Below are 19,264 nucleotides of genomic sequence, written 5' to 3' on the forward strand. Positions count from 1 at the left end.
GGCGGGGCCGGGAGCCAGGGACCCGCCGAGGAGAGTGGCGGCCCCGGACGGCTGCCGGAGGGGCGGCCGCGCGTGGATGCGGTGGGAGCTGGAAGCCTCGAGCAGCCGGCGCCTTCTCTGCCCCGGGGCGCCCTATGGCTTGAAGGTAAGCACCGGCCGGATGGAGCGGCGGGAGACTCAGGGTCACGGGGAGAGGAGGAGGGAGCTCCAAGGGCAGCGCGGCCGGGACCAGAAGTTTGTGCGTCCACTCCCGGCCGCCTGCTTGGGAGCGCCCGCCTGGGGTCCGGCTCTGCACCGGCTCCCCGTCGGGCGGGGACGGAGGGCGTCCGGAGTCCGCGGCGCCTATCCCCTCTCCCTCCTTCTCAGTAGCCTCCTCGCCACCTCGAAGGGAATCCTCTCCCCGGGCACGAGCGGGCGCAGCTGGGGCAGCCTCCCCGCGGGGCGCCCAGGGCAGCACGGCCGAGCCGCGGCATCGGAGGGCGGCCGCTCCCCACAATCTCGGAAGGGCACTTCCCCCAGCACCCAAGCGCGAGACCCGGGGCTGGCGGCCAGAGTTTCCGACTTCTTCCGGAGGAAGAAGGGCTGTTTTTGGCAACTATGTGTTGGTGCGACCTGACCCTTTTCAGTTTCTAAGGTAGAAGCTAAGGATGGGAGAGAGGCAGTTTCTGGCTGGATTCTCCCTCGCCCAGGTTGCCGCTGTCCTTGGTCCTGAACTTTCGCTCTCCTTCGTCTTCTCTCTGGTTGACACCTAATCGGGGAGGGAAGCTTGGGTGCCAGACCCGTTTCGACCCGGGAATGCAGGCGACGGTGGCGGCAGTAGCGGAGGGTGACCATCCGGCTCTCGGCCCGGCTCTCTGATGGACCGAGAGCCCCTCTAGGGTGGTATGCGGAGACAAGAGGCAGCTCTAAGCACCAGATAGAGCGCGTTCCTATACCTGTCTGAGGCAGGCAGCCCTTGAGCGCTTCCTCTTGAAGAGCAGAGGTAAGAGGGTGCGTGTGCGTCTACATAACAGGCTTCACCATGGACACAAGTCACAGCACTGCAGCTCCGTGGGGACAGGCACTTGCTCTCAGCCACAAGGAAGCTGTCTGAGCAAGTCACTGTTGCCCCACCTGGCACCCCACTACTTTTCGTTCTGGAGCTCCCGAGGTTGGGTGAGGGGGTGATGGAGTGAGGTGCGAGGCACTTTGTGGATCCCACTCCAGATCCTTCTGCAGATCCAAGCCTTTCTGGATTTTGACCAGGCTACAAACCTTTTAGGCTAATCTTTGCTCCTCCTTAGGGAGCTAGATGTTCAATGATTCTCCCCACTCCCACCCTGCTTCAAGTGCAAATATGCATGCTTATCTCTGATTCATCCTGCAGCATTAGGACCACTTGAAAAAGAAATCATACTTATCGTCTTTCCCCCATGCAGCTGTTTGATGAGGGTGGGCAGAGAGAGAGACTGTGGTCAGCGTGACCAGTTTCAAGAAAATCAGCAAGCTAGTTTCCTAGGTTCCAGTCCCTGCCTTGGACTTCCCTCCCTAGTGTTCAAAATTCCTGGATTATTGGTTTGCAGGGGTTTTTGATGCCATCTCTGAATGCAGACATCTGAGAGGGAAGTGGTTTGGGAGGGCCAGGGTAGTCCCAGCTCTTAAAGATCATTGAGTTGCTTCTACCTTCCCTGCACAACCTGAGGTGCCCAGAAAATGGAGAGGTTCTGATTTGTTGCAGAAGTCCGGATAGCATTTCTCTAAGGGTTTTTTTTTTCTTTTCAATGAATTCCCTGAGAAGCTGGTTAAAATGCATATTTTGCTTCTTCCTTGAAAACTGCTGAATGAGAATCTCAAGCTGAGGCCCAGGAAATTTATATTTTAACAATGTTTCTGGGTGATTCATAGGTACACTGAATTAGCAAATTACCTCCCCAAAAATTGAGACTCCTTAGAGAGTCTGTATACGTTTATTTTATTTTGAAAATGGAAAGCAAGTTTATTTTACATAAACTTGGTAGCAGGTATTCTATCTGAAAAAATCACTTGAAGTTATAAAATGCGTTTTAAGAGTTAAAAGAATCATATTCCTTGGCAACCATTTGCTGATATCTAAAATATTCCTAAATTTCATACATTTGAAATTTATAAAATTAAGCTATTTAGTCTCACCCTTTGTCTCCTGCTGTTATACCTGTTAAATTCTTCAAGTGTGAGACTCTTGGTAGAAGGACCATCCCCCTGATTAAATGTCTTTACTGAAAGTAAGGATGCAATCCAATCTCCTCTCCCCCAGGATCTTCATGGGCTTTTCTTCTTTCTAAAATGTTTGGCCCTTTTAAGGAATCACCAATATGGCTTCAGGTTGACTTACGTAAATACTAACTGTCCCTCTATGGCGGTCAACTCAGTGTTTCCCTCCTGCCCTCCCCTCTGGGTGAGTTATTGTCTTTCATTATGCATGTGCTGTGATCTGTTAACCTAAGTGCTCCTGAAATGCCAAGGAGTGATTAGTTCAGCCTAGTAGCACGTCATGCTCCCCAAGGCTTGTAGCCACTCATGCCCTGCTGGAAGTGACATATTGACTGTATTGATTTGGTTCTTGTGCTCCATAAGCAAGGAGGCTTGTAGGGGTAAAAAGGCTAGTAATGATGCTTGTGGGCTAGTCAGTCTTGTACCTTCACCTACAAGGGTGGATTATTTCTGTCTAGAAAATGCAATTATCTTGAGAATGATATAGGAGAATCTGAAATTGAGAGAACCCCTTCTGTTCTTTCTTTTATACTATGAGAAACAAATGGGAACTTAAGGTCATTAGAAATATGGCCTCATATACTCCTGAGATTGTCTTGCTGAAGCCAGACTGGTCCGGGGTCACCATTCTCTGAATAAACAAGTATAAGGGGAAAGATGTGGGGACTCTGCCTGGAGAGAGTGGTTTCCATCTCCCCTGCAAGTAAAAGTTACATTTTAGTGTTAAGGAAAAAGGGTGACTGTGAAGATAGCACTGTGTATATGTGTGTGTGTGTTTGTGTGTGTTTGCATACATGTGCATGCACACATGAGCACATCGCCCAGGAGAGACAGATATGATGAGACTTCCTTGAGCCAATCCTGTGTTGGCACCCATCACTTCTCCCTCCTTTGTGGCTTAATACCTATGAATCTCCAGCAGTGAAGGTGCTTCAATACCTAGGAAGGGAGGAGAATCAAGTTGAGGTTTTATAATGCCAGAACCCTAAGCCATATTTGCAATATCTCCCGGAATCAGGTTGTATATCAGCAGGTTACAGTAACCTAAGAGTTGAGGTCTTGAAAATAGCTTAGAACAGCAACCCAGACATTTGCATTTTCCTGGGATATAGTTTAGAAGACTTTAGATTCTTAGATTATTTTCTTGGGCTCCTCAGAGGTCATGCTGGATGCCCCTGACTCCAAACAGGGAAGCTGTTTCCTTAGTCCAGAAATACAGTGGTCTTTCTTCTTTTATTAACATTCTCCTAAATAGAAGTGTGTAAATTTTCCACTTTCTGGACAGCAAGATTGGAGTTAGCAACCGAAGCTTCTCCATCCTACCAGGTATTCTACTTAGCAGAGGAGCATCCTGCATATAGGAAACACTTGGAAACCATGGGCAGCAGAAAGGAAACAGGTTGATTCAGCTTCTCAGCAGGCACCTCCTTTGTAGGTAGCCTCTTACTTAGCTAAACCCCAGCACCATTTTCCCTCCTCTCACCTCCAGTAAGGTATTTTGTGGCCCTGGGAGGACCTTGGAATTAGGTATAAGCCCTTCTGCTGTCCAGAATATACCATGGAACCACTAAGGATATGCAAATTGCTTATTTACCAATTTGAGCAGTAGACTAATGTTAACTCTGGCCTTTTAAATTACTCTAATGGTGTTGGAATCTAATATTAATATACTTTTGCCTCTCACCTGTTCCCATCACCAGTGTAATTGAAGATTTATTTCCTCTGTACTAAAATGGATGCAAAACTTTCTTATTTTTTAACAATAAAATCATATTATCTAAATGCATAGGCTTGGAAAATAGCTTGATTATAGTGTCAGTACATGGGGATGGAGGAGTAATAAAATTATAAGACTCAGCCACTTGGTTTGCTTTGATTTGGGTTCAGAGAAAGGAGAGAAATTTGCCCTCAGAATTGCAGATTTTTTCTTTTCTTTTTCCTTTCACCTTAATCTGGTAAATGGGTTAAGTCAACACCCTTGGCAGCTGGGATGCCCTTGGAAGGCACAGCCTCTTCTCTCCCTAGGATACATGAGAGTGTTTCATTGCGGAGGGATCAATGACCCTGGTGGCTCCAGTGTATAGGGAGGAGCCAGAGATGACATCCTTGGGTCTGAGGCCTCCCTCTTCCCCTGGATAGAAGAAACTGTGCTGCTGCAGTGCTTCGAACTCAGAGGCCTGGAAGCTGCTAGGAGCATTTGGGAGAGTATGGGGCAGTGTACAGAGGTGAGAGCGGAGGAGAAGTAGACCCTTAGGAGGCCCTGAAAGAGGCTGATGTTAAATATGTATTGAATCTAGGCATCAGCTTAGTGTAGTTTGGGCAATTTTGTCATAATCTGATGTCACCTGTAAGGATTTTTACTTTTTCCAGGAGGAGACGAGGAAATTCTTTGCTGTCTGAAGGGACAGGGAGGGGAAGGAGGGAGAACCTCTGGTTTTCCCTGCAGCCCTCTAGGTAATGTCAGCTTGCTTCCAGACAGGGCGGTAAGGGAAGTCAGGCAGACCTGGCTCCCAGGAACCCCATCAACAGGCTCCTAGGCAGTCCTGCCTTCCAGAAGCTGTGGCTCAGCACAGAACTGCAGCTGTGGCCCCAACGATAATCCCCTGCAGATGTCTGGGAGCCAAAGGGAGTCCTGGGGCCTGTTCATTTGTTATTAGTCTCCTTCAGAACGTCCCTGCCCTTCTCGTTTCCACCCCCTCCTTGTTGTTATTGTTTGGGTTCTAAGTGGCCCAGCAGGAGAAAGACATTAGAAATGAAATTATTTTTGTTACATGCTACATCATTGCCTCCTCTCCTACCTGCTACCCCAGGCAGCGCCATCACTAGCAACTCCCAGGATCTCTTGATCTGGAAAAGTGGCTTAGTACCAGGCTTCCCTAGAATGAGAAGTGGTCCTGTTCACCAGTCCCTCCTTTGCTGGCCTCGTCATCATAACAGCCAGCATTTATTGTGCACTTACTGTTTGCAAGGCAGTGTTCAGCACTTGATGTAGGTTCCTCTTTTAAACTCCCAAGCCTGCAACAACTCTGTGAAATAGGAACCCTTGTTTTTTACATTTTTTGCTTGTTTATTTATTTATTTATTTTCATTTTTTAGAGAGAGATCTTGCTCTGTCACCCAGGCTGGAGTGCAGTGGTGCAATCATAGCTCACGGCAGCCTTGAACTCCTGGGCTCAAGTGATCCTCCTGCTTCAGCCTCCTGAGCAGCTGGGAGTACAGTTGCATGCCACCATGCCCAGCTAATTTTTTAAAGACTTTTTTGCAGATACAGGGTCTTGCTTTGTTGTCCAGTCTGGTCTTGAACTCCTGGCTTCAGACGATCCTCCTGCCTCAGAGTAACCCTTATTATCCCATTTTGCAGAGGAAGGAGCATGGGCTTAGAAAGGTAAGTGGCTTGCACAAGGTCACACGTTTCATTTGTGAGACAGAGATTCAAAACCAGACCGTTTAAGGCTAAAGCAACAGCCCTCTCTGATATGTAAGTGGCATAAAGAACAAGAAAAGGAGGAGAACAGGGATAAGTAGATAATTCTTTAGTGAACTGAAAGGGCAGTAATCTTTGTGTATGATACCAGGGAAGTGAAGAGGGAGACAGCAGATGGAGAAGGATGAATGAAATAACTCCTTGGGATTCTTAAATTTGAGAACCAGTGAGGAAGTGTTCTGTACCTGGATCTGGGCCCCTTTGGATGAAATGCACTGGGCATAAACCTCAGCAAGCAGTGGGAGAAGCAGGGAGGGCGGCAGGAGCAGGAAGGAGGCAGGGTCAACCAAACCTTCCAACCTGGGGGAGGAGCCGGGAGGAGGTGTGGACGGATGATTTGTGAAACTCTTCTGGAATTGTGATGACATTACCTTCTGTCCCACATCTCTTTGAGGTGAATTGAACTGTCCAAAGGATGAAAGCCAGACTTCTGCCAACAATTAGGTCTTTGGGGTTGCCTTCTTATTACCATAGAAGGAAAACTTGTTTTATCTCCAAGACTAAGCTTCTGCATTTTACAGAAAGGTGAAGGCAGGATGGCCTGGGATCTTGCACAGACACAGGAGTGACTCATGAGAGCTGCCTTTAAAAAATGAGCTGATCAGCCAGACGCAGTGGCTCACGCTATAATCCCAGCCCTTTGGGAGGCTGAGGTGGGCAGATTGCCTGAGCTCAGGAGTTCATGACCAGCCTGGGCAACACAGTGAAACCCCGTCTCTACTAAAACACACACAAAAATTAGGGGGTGGCAGCATGCACCTGTAGTCTCAGCTACTCAGGAGGCTGAGGCAGGAGAATTGCTTGAACCTGGGAGGCAGAGGTTGCAGTGAGCCGGTATTGTGCCACTGCACTGCAACCTAGGCGACAGAGCGAGACTCCATCTCAAAAAACAAATAAATAACAAACAAAAAACAAACGAACAAAAATCTGATCAGTCCTTTTCTGGTAGACAGAGGCAGGTGAGGCCTGGATGTCCCTGGGCAGGGCACTTAACCTGCGCATCAGTTATTTCAGGCACAAATAAGGGACTGTAATAATCGTATTCACCTCATAATAAGTGAGAAGATTCCTCTGTTGTTGAGCCTCACCGTGAGTTTTATGAATGACATATATCAATATTTAGTCACGTATTTGAACCCTTTAAAAACAACACCATATGGTAGCTAAACCTGTGGGCTCTGGAATTAGACTTCCAGGATTTGAATTCTGACTCTAACACTTACTAGCTATGTGACCATGAGCAAGTTAATTAACCTCTATCACCTGGGGGTTCTCACCTATAAGTGGATGTTAATACCAACGTAATTGGGTCACAGTAATTAATTAAGGTAATAGAGACAAGATATTTGAAATAGTCCCTGGGAAAAGTGAGCACTCTTTAAATGTTAGCTATAATGATTGTTATTTTTATTATTAAGATGCTTAAGTAAGAAACAACCCTTTGAGCTGTTGTCCTTTTGCAGTAATTCAGCACCTGATTTTACATTTCTGAAATCATGTTTCCAAAACGTTCACAAAATTCAAGGATATACTTCTTTCTCACACTCTACACTTATCTGCATCAAAATTCTTTGGCTTTCACCTGTCAGCAGCTCTTGCTCATTTTGAGCGAGATAGGGGTTTGAATTGCTTGTCATCCCTTTGATTTAGGTGCAGCTGAATTCATTTCCATCTTACCCCACATGAGCTAGGAAGAGGCATCAGTTATCCTGGTGATGGCTTTTCATGGCCTGATTTTTCTTCCTGGTTTCCTGGGCTCTTTGTCTGCTACCTCATGGTTGGAGCCTTCCTGATTGGCAATGTCACATGGTATGTTGCACTCTGGCACAGGCCACTTTTTATTAAAAACAAAAAATAAGGAGAATGTACTGGTGTATAAGGACAAGGTGACTTTTTTTCTTTTCCCAGATTGAGAGGGCCAAAGAACTTCACATGAGCAGACCCCCAAAGCTGGCAGAAACATGTGTTCTGTAGCTTCTGGAGTCGTTAATGGCAGGAGCAAATGCTATCATGTTTTTAAGTGAAGTATGGTCCTGCCTGAGAAAGGAGGATGGAACACAACAGCTTCTGGACCTGAGATTCTCCAATCCTTAAAGAAATCCCTCTTGTTGCCCTTTTTCTTGGTCTATGAATCCCTTCTTGGGGAGGACTCTTTTGTAATTGATGTGCATCTATTTCTGGCCAGCTACAAATGTTCACCATTTAGCTATGGTAGAAGATTTCAGAAGGCACTGTAGGTATTCTGTTCCTGGGTCGTCTTCCTTGGTTCACCCTTTTATGGACTCAGCCCTTTCAACTCTTTCACTCATTTATGGCAGGGTCAATAAGAGAAGTGTGTTGACAAGCAGAAGCTAGTTTTCAGGGTCCCAGGCAGAGGATGTCAGCCCCACCCCCACACCACGGTGGATCCATGTTTCCATACACGATTTTTCTTTAGTAATATGTATAGTTGAAGGTCTGGGATCACTCTAGAGTCATATGGTGACCAGTGACACAAAATCTCCCTTGTGGCCTGTCTTCTGTGAGGAGCCAACTTAATGCTTAATGCTAATCTCTCAATTGTGCATTTCTTGTCTTCTCCACCAGACTGTGAGCTCCTTGAAACAGAGAATTTGTCTCATGCTTCTCTAAAATCTATTATAACCTAAAATGGTGCTAGGCACTTGGTAGTTACTTAAATTGTTAAGTGAGAGTGGGTGAGTGGATAAGTGATGGGTAGGTGAGAGACAGCTTACTTCCCCATAGCGACACTCTCCCTCTACTTTGCTTGCAGCTCAACAAGAGTGGCAGTGTCTGAGGCATCCCCACTAGAGGTATCTCCTAGGTCAGCAAGATACTTCATGACTTCTCTCTTTCATCCTTAACCTGCACTATCTGGCTGCTCTCAGCCATGATGACATTATAGGTTGGATGGAAATTTTTCACAGTTGTCACAGGGCATGGAAGTTGGGGAATATTGGATGGTTGGAGCCTACTTCAGTCAGACACACATATGAAGAAAAAGGTACTGGGGCAGGGGCTGTTGAGGAAACATACACAGGTGTGTTTGTTCAGGTCAGCCTGGGGACCTGAAGACAGAAAAGAGCTGTTATTGAGGGATGCCTTTAGTGCTTTGGTGATTTCTATGTTTAGAGTTTGGGGAATTGGACTAGTCCTTACTTTAAAAGGTACAGAGAAGCATGATTCTACCCAAGACCCTCCAAAAGCAGTAACAGTTTGAACCTATCTTTCCACAAAGCACTTTTAAGAAGTGGGCTATGCATCCCCTTTCCCTCTAGTTATTTAGTTTAACAAAGTGGTTCAGAGCACTCAGAAACCAGGCTAATGCACGATCAGATGCTTGTTCTATCAGTCATGAGCTATGTGACTTCTACCAAGTTACTATAACCCCTTTGAGATGCAGTTGTTTATCTCTTCATAAAATAGGATGACCATGTACTTACCCGATTGGGTTTTGTGCAAAGTAAATGAGTCATGCACAAAAAGTGCTTGCCTCGGTACCTGATGCATGGTAAGCTCTCAGTGAACATTCACTGTCATTATCCTTACCATAATTATCAGTGAGGATAGAAATGTCCACAGACCCTTCCCAAACTGTGCTCCAAATTTTATATTCTCTCTTCTGGAGGGAAGAAAGACACCATTGCAGATGAGAACATTAGACCAGGTATGAATTGGCATAGAGTGTTATACTTGGAAGAACCTAATGTTACACAGCAGGGAAGTAGGAGAGCTAGAACTAGAACTCACTTCTGCCCAGGCTTTTTCCTCCACACCTGGCTCGGGTTAGACCATGGAGTTTTGAAGAAACTCAGTGACTAAAGAATGGAATTTGAAGTGAAGATGGTACAAGGTAAGGCCAAAGGCATAGGCAGGGGCCAGACTATGAACCCTGAAGTGTTATGAAGGAGACTGGATTCCATCCTGAGGGAAACAAGAGGCCATCTTGAAGGATTGGGTTTTAAGCACAGGAACAACTCCAGTGATTCAATTTGCAGTAAAACAAACAAACAAACAACAACAAAAACTGGCCAGGCATGATGACTCATGCCTGTAATCCCAGCACCTTGGGAGGCCAAGATAGGCAGATCACTTGAGGCCAGGAGTTTGAGACTAGCCTGGCTAACATGGCAAAAGCTCATCTCTACTACAAAACTTAGCCAGATGTGGTGGCTCACACCTGTAATCCCAGCTACTGGGGTGGCTGAGGCATGGGAATTACTTGAACCCAGGAAGCAGATGGTGCAGTGAGCTGAGATCCACGCCACTGCACTCCAGCGTGGGCAACACAGTGAGACTCTGTCTCAAAAAAAAAAAAAAAAAAAAAAGATCACAGAGGCTGCCATGTGGGGGAACTGATTACAAAAGATTCAAGACTGGAAACAGAGTACCTAGGAGAGTTTGCAGTTGTTCGGGCCAGCAATGCTGGCAGTCTGGACTAGGGAGGAGCAGTGGAGGTAGGAAGACTTGAAAGACCTGAAAATTGTATCTTAAATTCGCCAGAACTCAGTAATTGATGGGCTATGGAGGATGAGGGGAAGAGAGAAGCCAAGGATGATTTAAGAACAATGAAGCAAGGGAATTAAAGATATTGGTAAAAGTGTATACATGTTGGGCCAGAAACCTAAGCCAGATTGAAAGGGAAGGAAAGATAGGCTGATAGAATCGGTGGACTGATGGTGTTGATGAAATCAGAGAACTGGTATACTTAGAATCATTGAGAACTTGAGCTAGGTTGCAGAGGCAATTGTGGTCACACAGTGGAGCAACTAAATTTCTAACCTCAGAGAGGAACACCCCTGGTGATGTCAGTGCTCAGGATGCAATCGTAGGAGCAGGTGACTAATGTGGAGGGTATGCTTGGGGAGTAGGAGGCCAGGCATCAAGAGCCAAGCTGTTGGAAGCTGATTTCACTTCCTGAGTTCATGGCACAACTTGGGTTGGAGTGGAAGACAGCGACCTGGGTGCCAAAGGCAGTGAGGGAGGGGAAGTGACCAGGAATGTATAGATGACAGTGACAAAGAGAGATAGAGTGAGCATAAATGGCTGGTGGGCACCTGAAAGGAACAGTCTTTATGAGAGGGTAGGGGAGGTGGTAATGAGACACAGGGATGTGGGGCTGAGCACTGTCCTGGAAGGGCTGCAGCAGAAGTGGTGCCCTCAGTTGAGGCTGGGAGGGGAGGGGCTGCTGCCACTACGCAGTACACACCTCCAGTGTAAGTCTTCTCATCCTGCTGCTGTCTTCTGCTCCCTCCGCGGTTCATAGAACCCATTCCTCTCCATATCTACAGAGAATGGAAGAAAAAGAAGAAAGGTGAAGAGAGGGTGGCAAGTGGGTATAAAGATGTCAACGAGAGAGATGAAATGGGTGGAAGTTACAGGGAATAAGAAAGAAAATGAATCTGTGGACAACTGTTGTTCCTCTGCACCCAGTGTGCCACCTGGAACCTTCTATCATGTTGTGTTGTTTTCTCTGCCGGAATGCTCCAGCCCTTAACCTATAAGGTTAACTCCTACTCAGCTTTTAAAACAGAGCCCAGGTATCACTTCTTCCAGGGAGGCTTCCCCGATTTTCCTTCCTACACTCTTTCACCTGCCTGGCCAGGGGCCTCTCGTCTGTATTTCTCTAACATACAGTATTGAGTTGTGTTGTCATTGCTTATTTACAGGCCTGTTTCCTTCCCTAGATGGTAAATTCCTCAAAGGCTGGAATGGAGTCCTTACCTCTCTATCTCCAGGTGCCTGCCCACTGCACTGCACAAAGTGCGACTGTCATCAAGCCCCGTCCCCGCAAACACGCGTGCTCACCGTAATAAGACAGCAGCACGCACTGTCTTCTGCCCATCCCTGAAGGCCTCCACATTATTAAGGCAGGCTGGAATGCTCCTCCAGCAAGTGATTTAGATGAGACATCCAGAGTGTCAAGGCTGTAAAGAAAGAGACCTACACTAGCTCTACACATGAATGAGAAAATTGTACTTGGAGAGGGAAATAATGTGTTCAGGGTCTCATGGCTGCTTAGAAGCAGACCAGTCCCAGATCTGGGACCCGTCACCGACATGGCCCACTTCCTGCCACGCCAAACTCCATGCCCAATGGCCACAGGTGGTGTGCACCACACTGTGGCTGCAGGTAGCTGCATTAAAAGTTTCTCCAATTTAACCAGCTCCAAAAATCATCCTCTTGTCCTTCCTTCTCATTTCTGGGTTCAAAATTGCTGATTTGGTGAGCCTTATTATTCAGCTATACTCCACTGCCTGGGAAATAGAGATAAGTGAAACGTAAAAGTAGGACCAGGCTTGTACTTATGTATTTTGAGGGGTTCGCTTTACGTGATGGGGCTACGGCACCACCAACATCCCCGTTTTCTCACAGGGAAGCAGATTGTAGGCAAGTCGCTGCTCAGTATATCACATGATGTGCAAATGCTCCTTGAATGCTGTGCTATTGTCTTTAACAATAATAACCACCTAAGGTATATAGATTACTCCTACATCATCAGTAAGATCTTAGGAACTGGGCAGCAAGGAGGGGGCAGGAGAAAGGGGAGTTTCTGGGTGCTCCATCTAGCATATGCATGGGAGGTGGTAGGATGCCAGTAAATACTTGTTGCATGGATGAAGGAGTGAATGAATGAATATTTTCCTCTTGCAGAGCAAGCTGAGATTTGCTCAGAAGCATGTAGAGCAGATCACGTTGTGTTGCCCACCTGTTTGGGCTCCCTGAGACCCAGGGCATCCAGAAGGTCTCTAGAGGGAGAGGGAAGGTGAGAGAACCTCTGCAGAGCTCACAGCCACATGCCTTAAACACTGCTTGTGCATGGAGCATGATACCTGCTCCTGCATGACCATGCTTCCTCTGAAGCCTCCAGGGAAGAATCCTGTCTTGTCTCTTCCAGCTCCCCATGGCTCTTGGTGCTCCTTGGCATGTGGCAGCATCACCCCAGTCTCTGCCTCTGTCTTCACATGACTGTCTCTCCCCCATGGCTCTCTGTCTCCTCTCTACTTCTTATAAGGGTACACCAGACATTAATTTAGGGTCCACTCTAATCCAGTATAAACCTATCTTATCCTTAACTAATAATGTCTACAAATACCACTTCCAAATGAGGTCACCTTCTGAGATTCTGGGTGGACATGAATTGGTGGGTGTGGGAGGCTTGGGGGTCGGAGGGGAATACTCTTTACTCCTGTAAGGGAGCATCCTGCTTTGGTGGCTCCTGTTCCTTATAGACATCTTTTGTTTCCTCCAGAGTAGGACTGTTTTCCTTCCTAGTCACCTGTTTGGGAATAGCTGCCCACTTGTCTAATTGAAGCCTCATCTCCTGAGTTAGAAGGCAAATGAGGACAAGAAAGAAAGCAATTAGTACAACTGGGAGTTCAGGATTAAAAAGGATTCACTCACCTGCTGGCACAATGGTTGGTAAGGGGGTAAACTAAAGGGAGTTTGGAGGAAGAGAGGGGAAGAAAGGGGGTCCCTTGAATGTTCCAGCTGGGCTCAGGCCCAGTGAGGGTGGTGACTGGGCATGCATATTAAATATCTTTTATAGTCATAAGAAACCCAGGAATTGCTCCCCATGAGGGCAGCTGGGTGTGCATATTAAGTGCTTTATATAGTCATAAGGAACTCAGGGATTTGAAGTTGTTTACTCAGTGTTCATTCTACAAGCATTTATTAAATGCCTCCTGTACACCAGGATCTCAGACTAATGCTCTAATTTCACAGATGAGCACACTGAACTCCGGTAGGCCAAGTGAATTACCCAGGATCACCTGGGGACAGAGTCAGGACTAAAATCCAAGACTTTAACTCTCACCATGCCTCACACAAAGCAACGTTCTTCTGTCATATACTCCAGTCTGCCTTGGGGGATCCCTGATCTCCACCAGGCAATAGTAATAATAGTAACAACGCCTGCATCTGGACGGGGCTTGACTGTGCCCAGGGTGTGTTTCCAGAAGTCATTTTACCGCTGCTTTCTGATGTGTGGGGTGGAGGCAGGGGTAAAGAGGGCTTCCTGACTCCTACCACTGAGTTCAGCTTTGCTGGGGGTGGTAGAGGGGAGGCCTGGGACCTGTACACTCCATAGAAAAGAAGATCAAGGATCTCTTGGACAAAACTAGTGGGACTCACTCTCTGAAACAAACCCTAGACCCACCGGGAGCCCCATCAAGTTTGCCCAGCTGGCCAGTCTGTAAGGACATAGGGGATGCTGATGGTACTAGCAAGGTGTTCTGGGCCCCTGTAAATGAGGATCCTGTGGTCTTGCAGATTCATCTTCCAACAGGCCTGTCTTAGCACCCAGGTGGCAACATTTGGTGCTGTCTGTAGTATCTCCCAGCAGGGCTGAGCCTTCAGAGCCTGCCCTCCTGGGCTTTCCAATCTGGGTGTCTCTGATGACCCAGTCCATAGCTTAGTAGTTACTTGTTGAATGACTTGAGTAAGTCTGGAGAAACAAGTTAACTCCTTCACTGTGATAGGCGAGGGAAGGTATCAGAGAAGGAGGTACAGGGGATTTCCAAGGAGCTGTTCTCAGGCCAGCTTTGGGATTTGAGGTCTTGGAGGCTCCACCTGGGACTTGGCATGGGGCCTGTACTACCTCCCCGAGCGCACAGGATGCTGGAGTCTCCCAACTTCTCTGGCTTTCATCTTGTCTTCATCCCTGGGCAGCTCTCTGCCCTCTGCAGCATCTCCCTACACCTTGTATCCATGGTAATGTCATAGCCACAGGAGTCCATAATCCTGGTAGGAGTAGAGGAGCAAAGGGCAGGGACAGGGGCACATGTGGCCAGCAGTGTCCATGTGCCTCTGAGCAGCCAAGTTCCCACAGGCCAGGGAGGGTGCCTGCCCCAAAGCCTGGCAGCAAGGAGGGGCCAGGGCAGAGGGCCCCCAAGCAAGGCCTCTGAAATTCTTCTGTCTAGAGAAGGAGCCAGGGAGCTCTTGAGCAACAGGTGGAGCCTCTGACCCCAGGAAGCTTTTGGAGCTGGCAGCTCGGGTGTCTCCCTAGGTCAAGACCACAGCCAGTCCAGCTTGGGGCAGAACCCAGATTCTCTGTGGCTCAGGAAAGTCTGCCCGCCTGAGTGTCCCCATGTCCTCTCTCCCTGTCCTGCCCAGTCCCTGTTCCATCAGCCTGCGGCAGCTCGCAAGTGCTGCTGGGGCTGGGGGTGGCTGGGGAGGTCAGGGCACCAATGCCAGCCAGGAGAGGGCAGGGTCCACTGGCAGCCTTTGCCCTGGAGCAGCCCCAACCAGGGGAACTGGAATAATGGTCGAAATGAGCAGCTTGTCTGAAGACAGTCAATTTGATAGTGCCTCTAATCATAGCCGCTGAGTTTCTGTCTGCCAGACACAGAGATCCAGGAAAATGTAGTAGAACAGACACAGAAAGCAAAGAAATGAAAAGTAGAGCTGGAATCCCATAGATTTCTTCCCAGACCCACAGCACTATTCCTTGGGGCCCACTGCCCAGTTTCTGTGAAGATTTGGCAATCTGCTAATTTGCTGATTAGCAGTACATACATAATAGTTGTACATATTTTGGAGGTACATGTGACTGTTTGATACTTGTATACAATGTGTAATGATCAAATGAGGGATACTGGGATATCTGTCACCTGAAATATTTATGTTTCCTTTATGTTGAGAATATTCCAAATATTCTCTTCTATCTATTTTTAATGATACACTATGTTATTGCTAACTAGTCACTGTACTGTACTATTAATGCTAGGTCTTATTCTGTCTATCTAACTGAATTTTTGTATCTATTAACCAACCTCTCTCCATCTCCCCCTCGCCTTCCCAGCCTCTGGTAACTACTACTATTCTCTGCCTCCAGGAGGTCCACCATTTTTAGTTCTCACTGCTCGGCTTTCTTTCTAAGAAAAATGGACTCAGATGGGTCTTTATGGAGGTCTCTAGAATTAGGAGTCTTAGGTTCTAGTCTCAGTTCTGTCACCTAATTTGTGGCCTAGGTATAGTTAACTTTTGTCTTCTGATTTTTTTATTCTAAAATGATGGTATTGGATTGGATGAAGTCCCTTACAGACTATAACCAACAACATCTGCACTTTTCCTCCTTTGTCCATCCAGAGCTGCATTTGAGGGTGACAAGCCTTGTTTTAAAACACATACTCTATTAAGGTGTTCATTTTCAAGCAGATGCTTTCTTGCCCACAGTAGCATTCAATGTATCCAAGTGAATAATATCTACCACTTTTAAATACTGACTATATTATCTGCCTTATATGCATCAGCTTTAATCTTTGTGACAGCCCTAAAAGGTAGAAATTATTACTCCCATTTTACAGATGAGGAAACTGAGACTTAGAGATAGAAAGTAAATTGTGAATCAAGGCCACACAGGTGGTGAGAACTGAAGCTGGTGTTTGAGCCTAGATCTCTCTGATACAATATTTCCACGCTGCCCCGATCATATTTTCTACATTTGCTAGGTTTATCTTCTTTATTTTCATTATGATATATATCACAATGTATGTAATGGCTTGCCTCTTATTTCTCCCAGCCCCATTGCTGCCCCCAGCATGTGAGGTCAGTAATGACCTCACATAAGATCTTGCCCTTGGTGTTTAGTGCATAGTAGACCCTGAACATTTATAAAGAGGATGTACAAATAAAGGAATGAATATATTGCAAAATTTTAGAACTTGGGTAAGTTGGAGACTGCTTTTAAATATAGAAGTATAGTCCACAGTGCCAAAATAGTGGGCATTCAATAAATCCTAATTCATATGCAAATGTGTACACACACACACACGCACGCACACACAATAATCAAAGCTTGTTGGTGATGATATACACACAGCATAAGTTGTCGTGGACCAGTATTTTTTTTCCCCCAGATCAAAACTGATACATAGCCTTTCAAATAAATTAGTGCTTTAATCTTAGCTGATGCGTTTGAAGGAAGGAGTACATCCACATGCCAGTGCCAGGGTGATCCTGTGACCTCTCCAACAGAAACCATAAAGGACTGTGTTTTCAGAAGGAGTAAACACAACCTTTTCTCTCATTTTTTTTCTGGTGTTATTTGTAGGCCCACACCGGGCATTCCATATCACCCATGGGGGTCAGAGACTACGTATGCAGTAAAAAAGAAAATCAAAGCACGAAATGAGGAAATTACTGATAACAGCATTTATCAAAAGATGAGACCAGAAAATCATTTTAAAATAATAATTAAAAAAACCCATACACTGTGTGTTACAGGGATGTGTGTGTTTATATATAAAAACTGCTAAATACTCAGGTTAGGTACCATTTAACCAGCAGAGCTGTTGCCTCAGGCAGTTGTTTTTCTAATTGCAGGTCTCGGCTGTGTCACCAGCTAGCTGGGAGCCCGAGGGGAGCTAAGAAAGTCTTGTTCTGTCCTTTGAATTCTTTTTCAACAGCCTGGCTTCCCTACCACCCAGGAGGGCACAGATCTTCCATGCTCCTCCCCAGCCCAGGCTGCTGCTGGCCTGCTCTGTCCCACCCACTGGGGAACAGCCCTTGGAACCAGAGGCTGCTATTAGGTTCAGCTTCCAGGGCTGGGACATAATTGGCCCTGGCTCTAATGAGCAGGGCTAAGGTGGCAGAGCCTATCACTGATTGGAACTGCTACCTGCAGAGGGACCAGGACAAGCATAAAGCCAGCAGCTTGGAGAGCTGCCACTCGGACAGCCCATAATTTCCAAATTAGATACTTCTGAGGTCTGGATTTTGCTGTGCAGACAGAGCTCAGGGGCAGCTCTCGCAAAAGCTGGAGAAATCAGACAAATTTTCATTCATAGTCAACAGGGTCCCAGGCTTCTCTTTCTTCCTTTTTCATTTACATGCAAATAGTAGGGGGTGGGGGGTGGACAATGGAGAGGGGATTCTGGAGCTCAGTTCCTGGGGGAAGGGGTGATTGCACTCTTTCAACTCGTTGGAAGCAGAAGTACTACAAACTTTGTAGATTCATCGTCGAGGGCCCTGCCCAGAAATAGCACTGTACAGTCCACAAAGAAGCACTGAGTAAGAGAACAGGGTAGCTTTTTATTGCTGAGATCTCCCCTGCTTGTTATTTACTTGTAGCTTTCTGTAATTGAATGAGTGGATATTTATTGAGTAAAGTGACACTCTGTACTAGGCATATATTCTTTACCCAGACCCACTGGAGGGAGAGAGACCATCTGATGTGGCCACTGCACCTCACAGAGGTTAAGTGACTCATCTAGGGAAGTGGCATGGTCAGGATTCAAATGCAGGTCTGTCTTCCCGGCAGCTACCTACGTACTCTCATCTGTCTCTCCCATTGCCTCTGGAGCTGCTTGGGTCTCCTGATGACAGTCTCCCAGCCTGGTGGCTCCTATGGTGGTGGCTGCCACTCAAATGCTGCACATGGAGGCCCATGGCGAGCCCAGGGATCCATTCATTCCTTTTTGCTGCAGGTCAGGTGTGTGCATGTGAATTCCATTGGGGAGCACAATTTATTTTCTTTTATTGTGGTTAAAAAAAACACATAACGTGAAATTTACCATCTTAATAATTTGACATGTACAGTTTTATCATGTTAAGAATATTTACGTTATTGTAAAATAGATCTCCAGAACCTTTTCGTCTTGCAACACTGAAGCTCTATACCCATTCAACACGGATTCTCCATTTTACTGTCTCCGCAGCCTCTGGCCACCACCATTTTACCTTCTGTCTCTATGAATTTGACTCCTTTAGATACCTCATATACGTGGAATCATGCAGTATTTGTCTTTTTCTGCCTGGCCTATTTCCCTTAGCATGCTATCTTCAGGGTTCATCCATGTGACAGGATTTTCTTCTTTTTTTTTTTAAAAAAAAATTGTATTTTATTGAAAACAATAATTGAATGTATTTATGGGGTACAATGTAATGCTTCAATACATGTATGTATTGTGGAATGAGCAAATAAGGCTAATTAATGTACCTATCACCTCACATACTTATCATTTTTTTTGTGATGAGAACATTCAAAATTCATTCTTTTAGCAATTTTGAAATAGACAACTTGTCATTACTAACTGTAGTCACATGCTATGCAATGTATCACCAGAACTTATTCCTGTTGTCTAATTAAAACTTAGTCAACTCCTACTCTGCCAATAGGCTCTGGTAATCATCATTTTACCTTCTACTCCTATGAGTTTGAATTTTTAGATTCCACATATAAGCGAGATCATACAATGTTTGTCTTTCTGTGCTTGGCTTATTTCATTTAGTGTAATGTCCCCTAGATTCACCCAAGTTATCATAAATGACAGAATATCATTCTTTGTAAAGGCTGGATTGTATTCCATTGTGGATATATATACCACATTGTTTGTTTCAATGTTCATCTGTTGATGGGCACTTACATTGTGTCCAAATCTTGGCTATTGTGAATAATGCCACCATAAACATGGGCATACAGATATCTCTTCAACATGCTGATCTCAGTTCCTTTGGAGACATACCCCAGATGTGAGATTGCTGGATTATATGGTAATCCTATTTTTAGTTTTTTGAGGAACCTGCATATTATTCTTCAAAATGTTAATT

General features: G+C 46.1%; 1 protein-coding gene across 2 annotated transcripts in view; it reads left to right on the forward strand.

The window, feature by feature from the left end:
• DRD2 (dopamine receptor D2) overlaps positions 1-19,264 on the forward strand; it is a 66,227-nt gene continuing 46,963 nt past the window's right edge. For both annotated transcript variants that reach the window (XM_017883008.1, XM_017883009.1), the window contains exon 1: positions 1-145. The gene's annotated coding sequence lies outside the window, so the exon portion shown is untranslated. The remainder of the gene's footprint in view (positions 146-19,264) is intronic.

The sequence above is a fragment of the Rhinopithecus bieti genome, unplaced genomic scaffold, assembly GCF_001698545.2.
Source record: "Rhinopithecus bieti isolate Rb0 unplaced genomic scaffold, ASM169854v2 scaffold_11964, whole genome shotgun sequence".
Taxonomy (NCBI): Eukaryota; Metazoa; Chordata; class Mammalia; order Primates; family Cercopithecidae; genus Rhinopithecus; species Rhinopithecus bieti.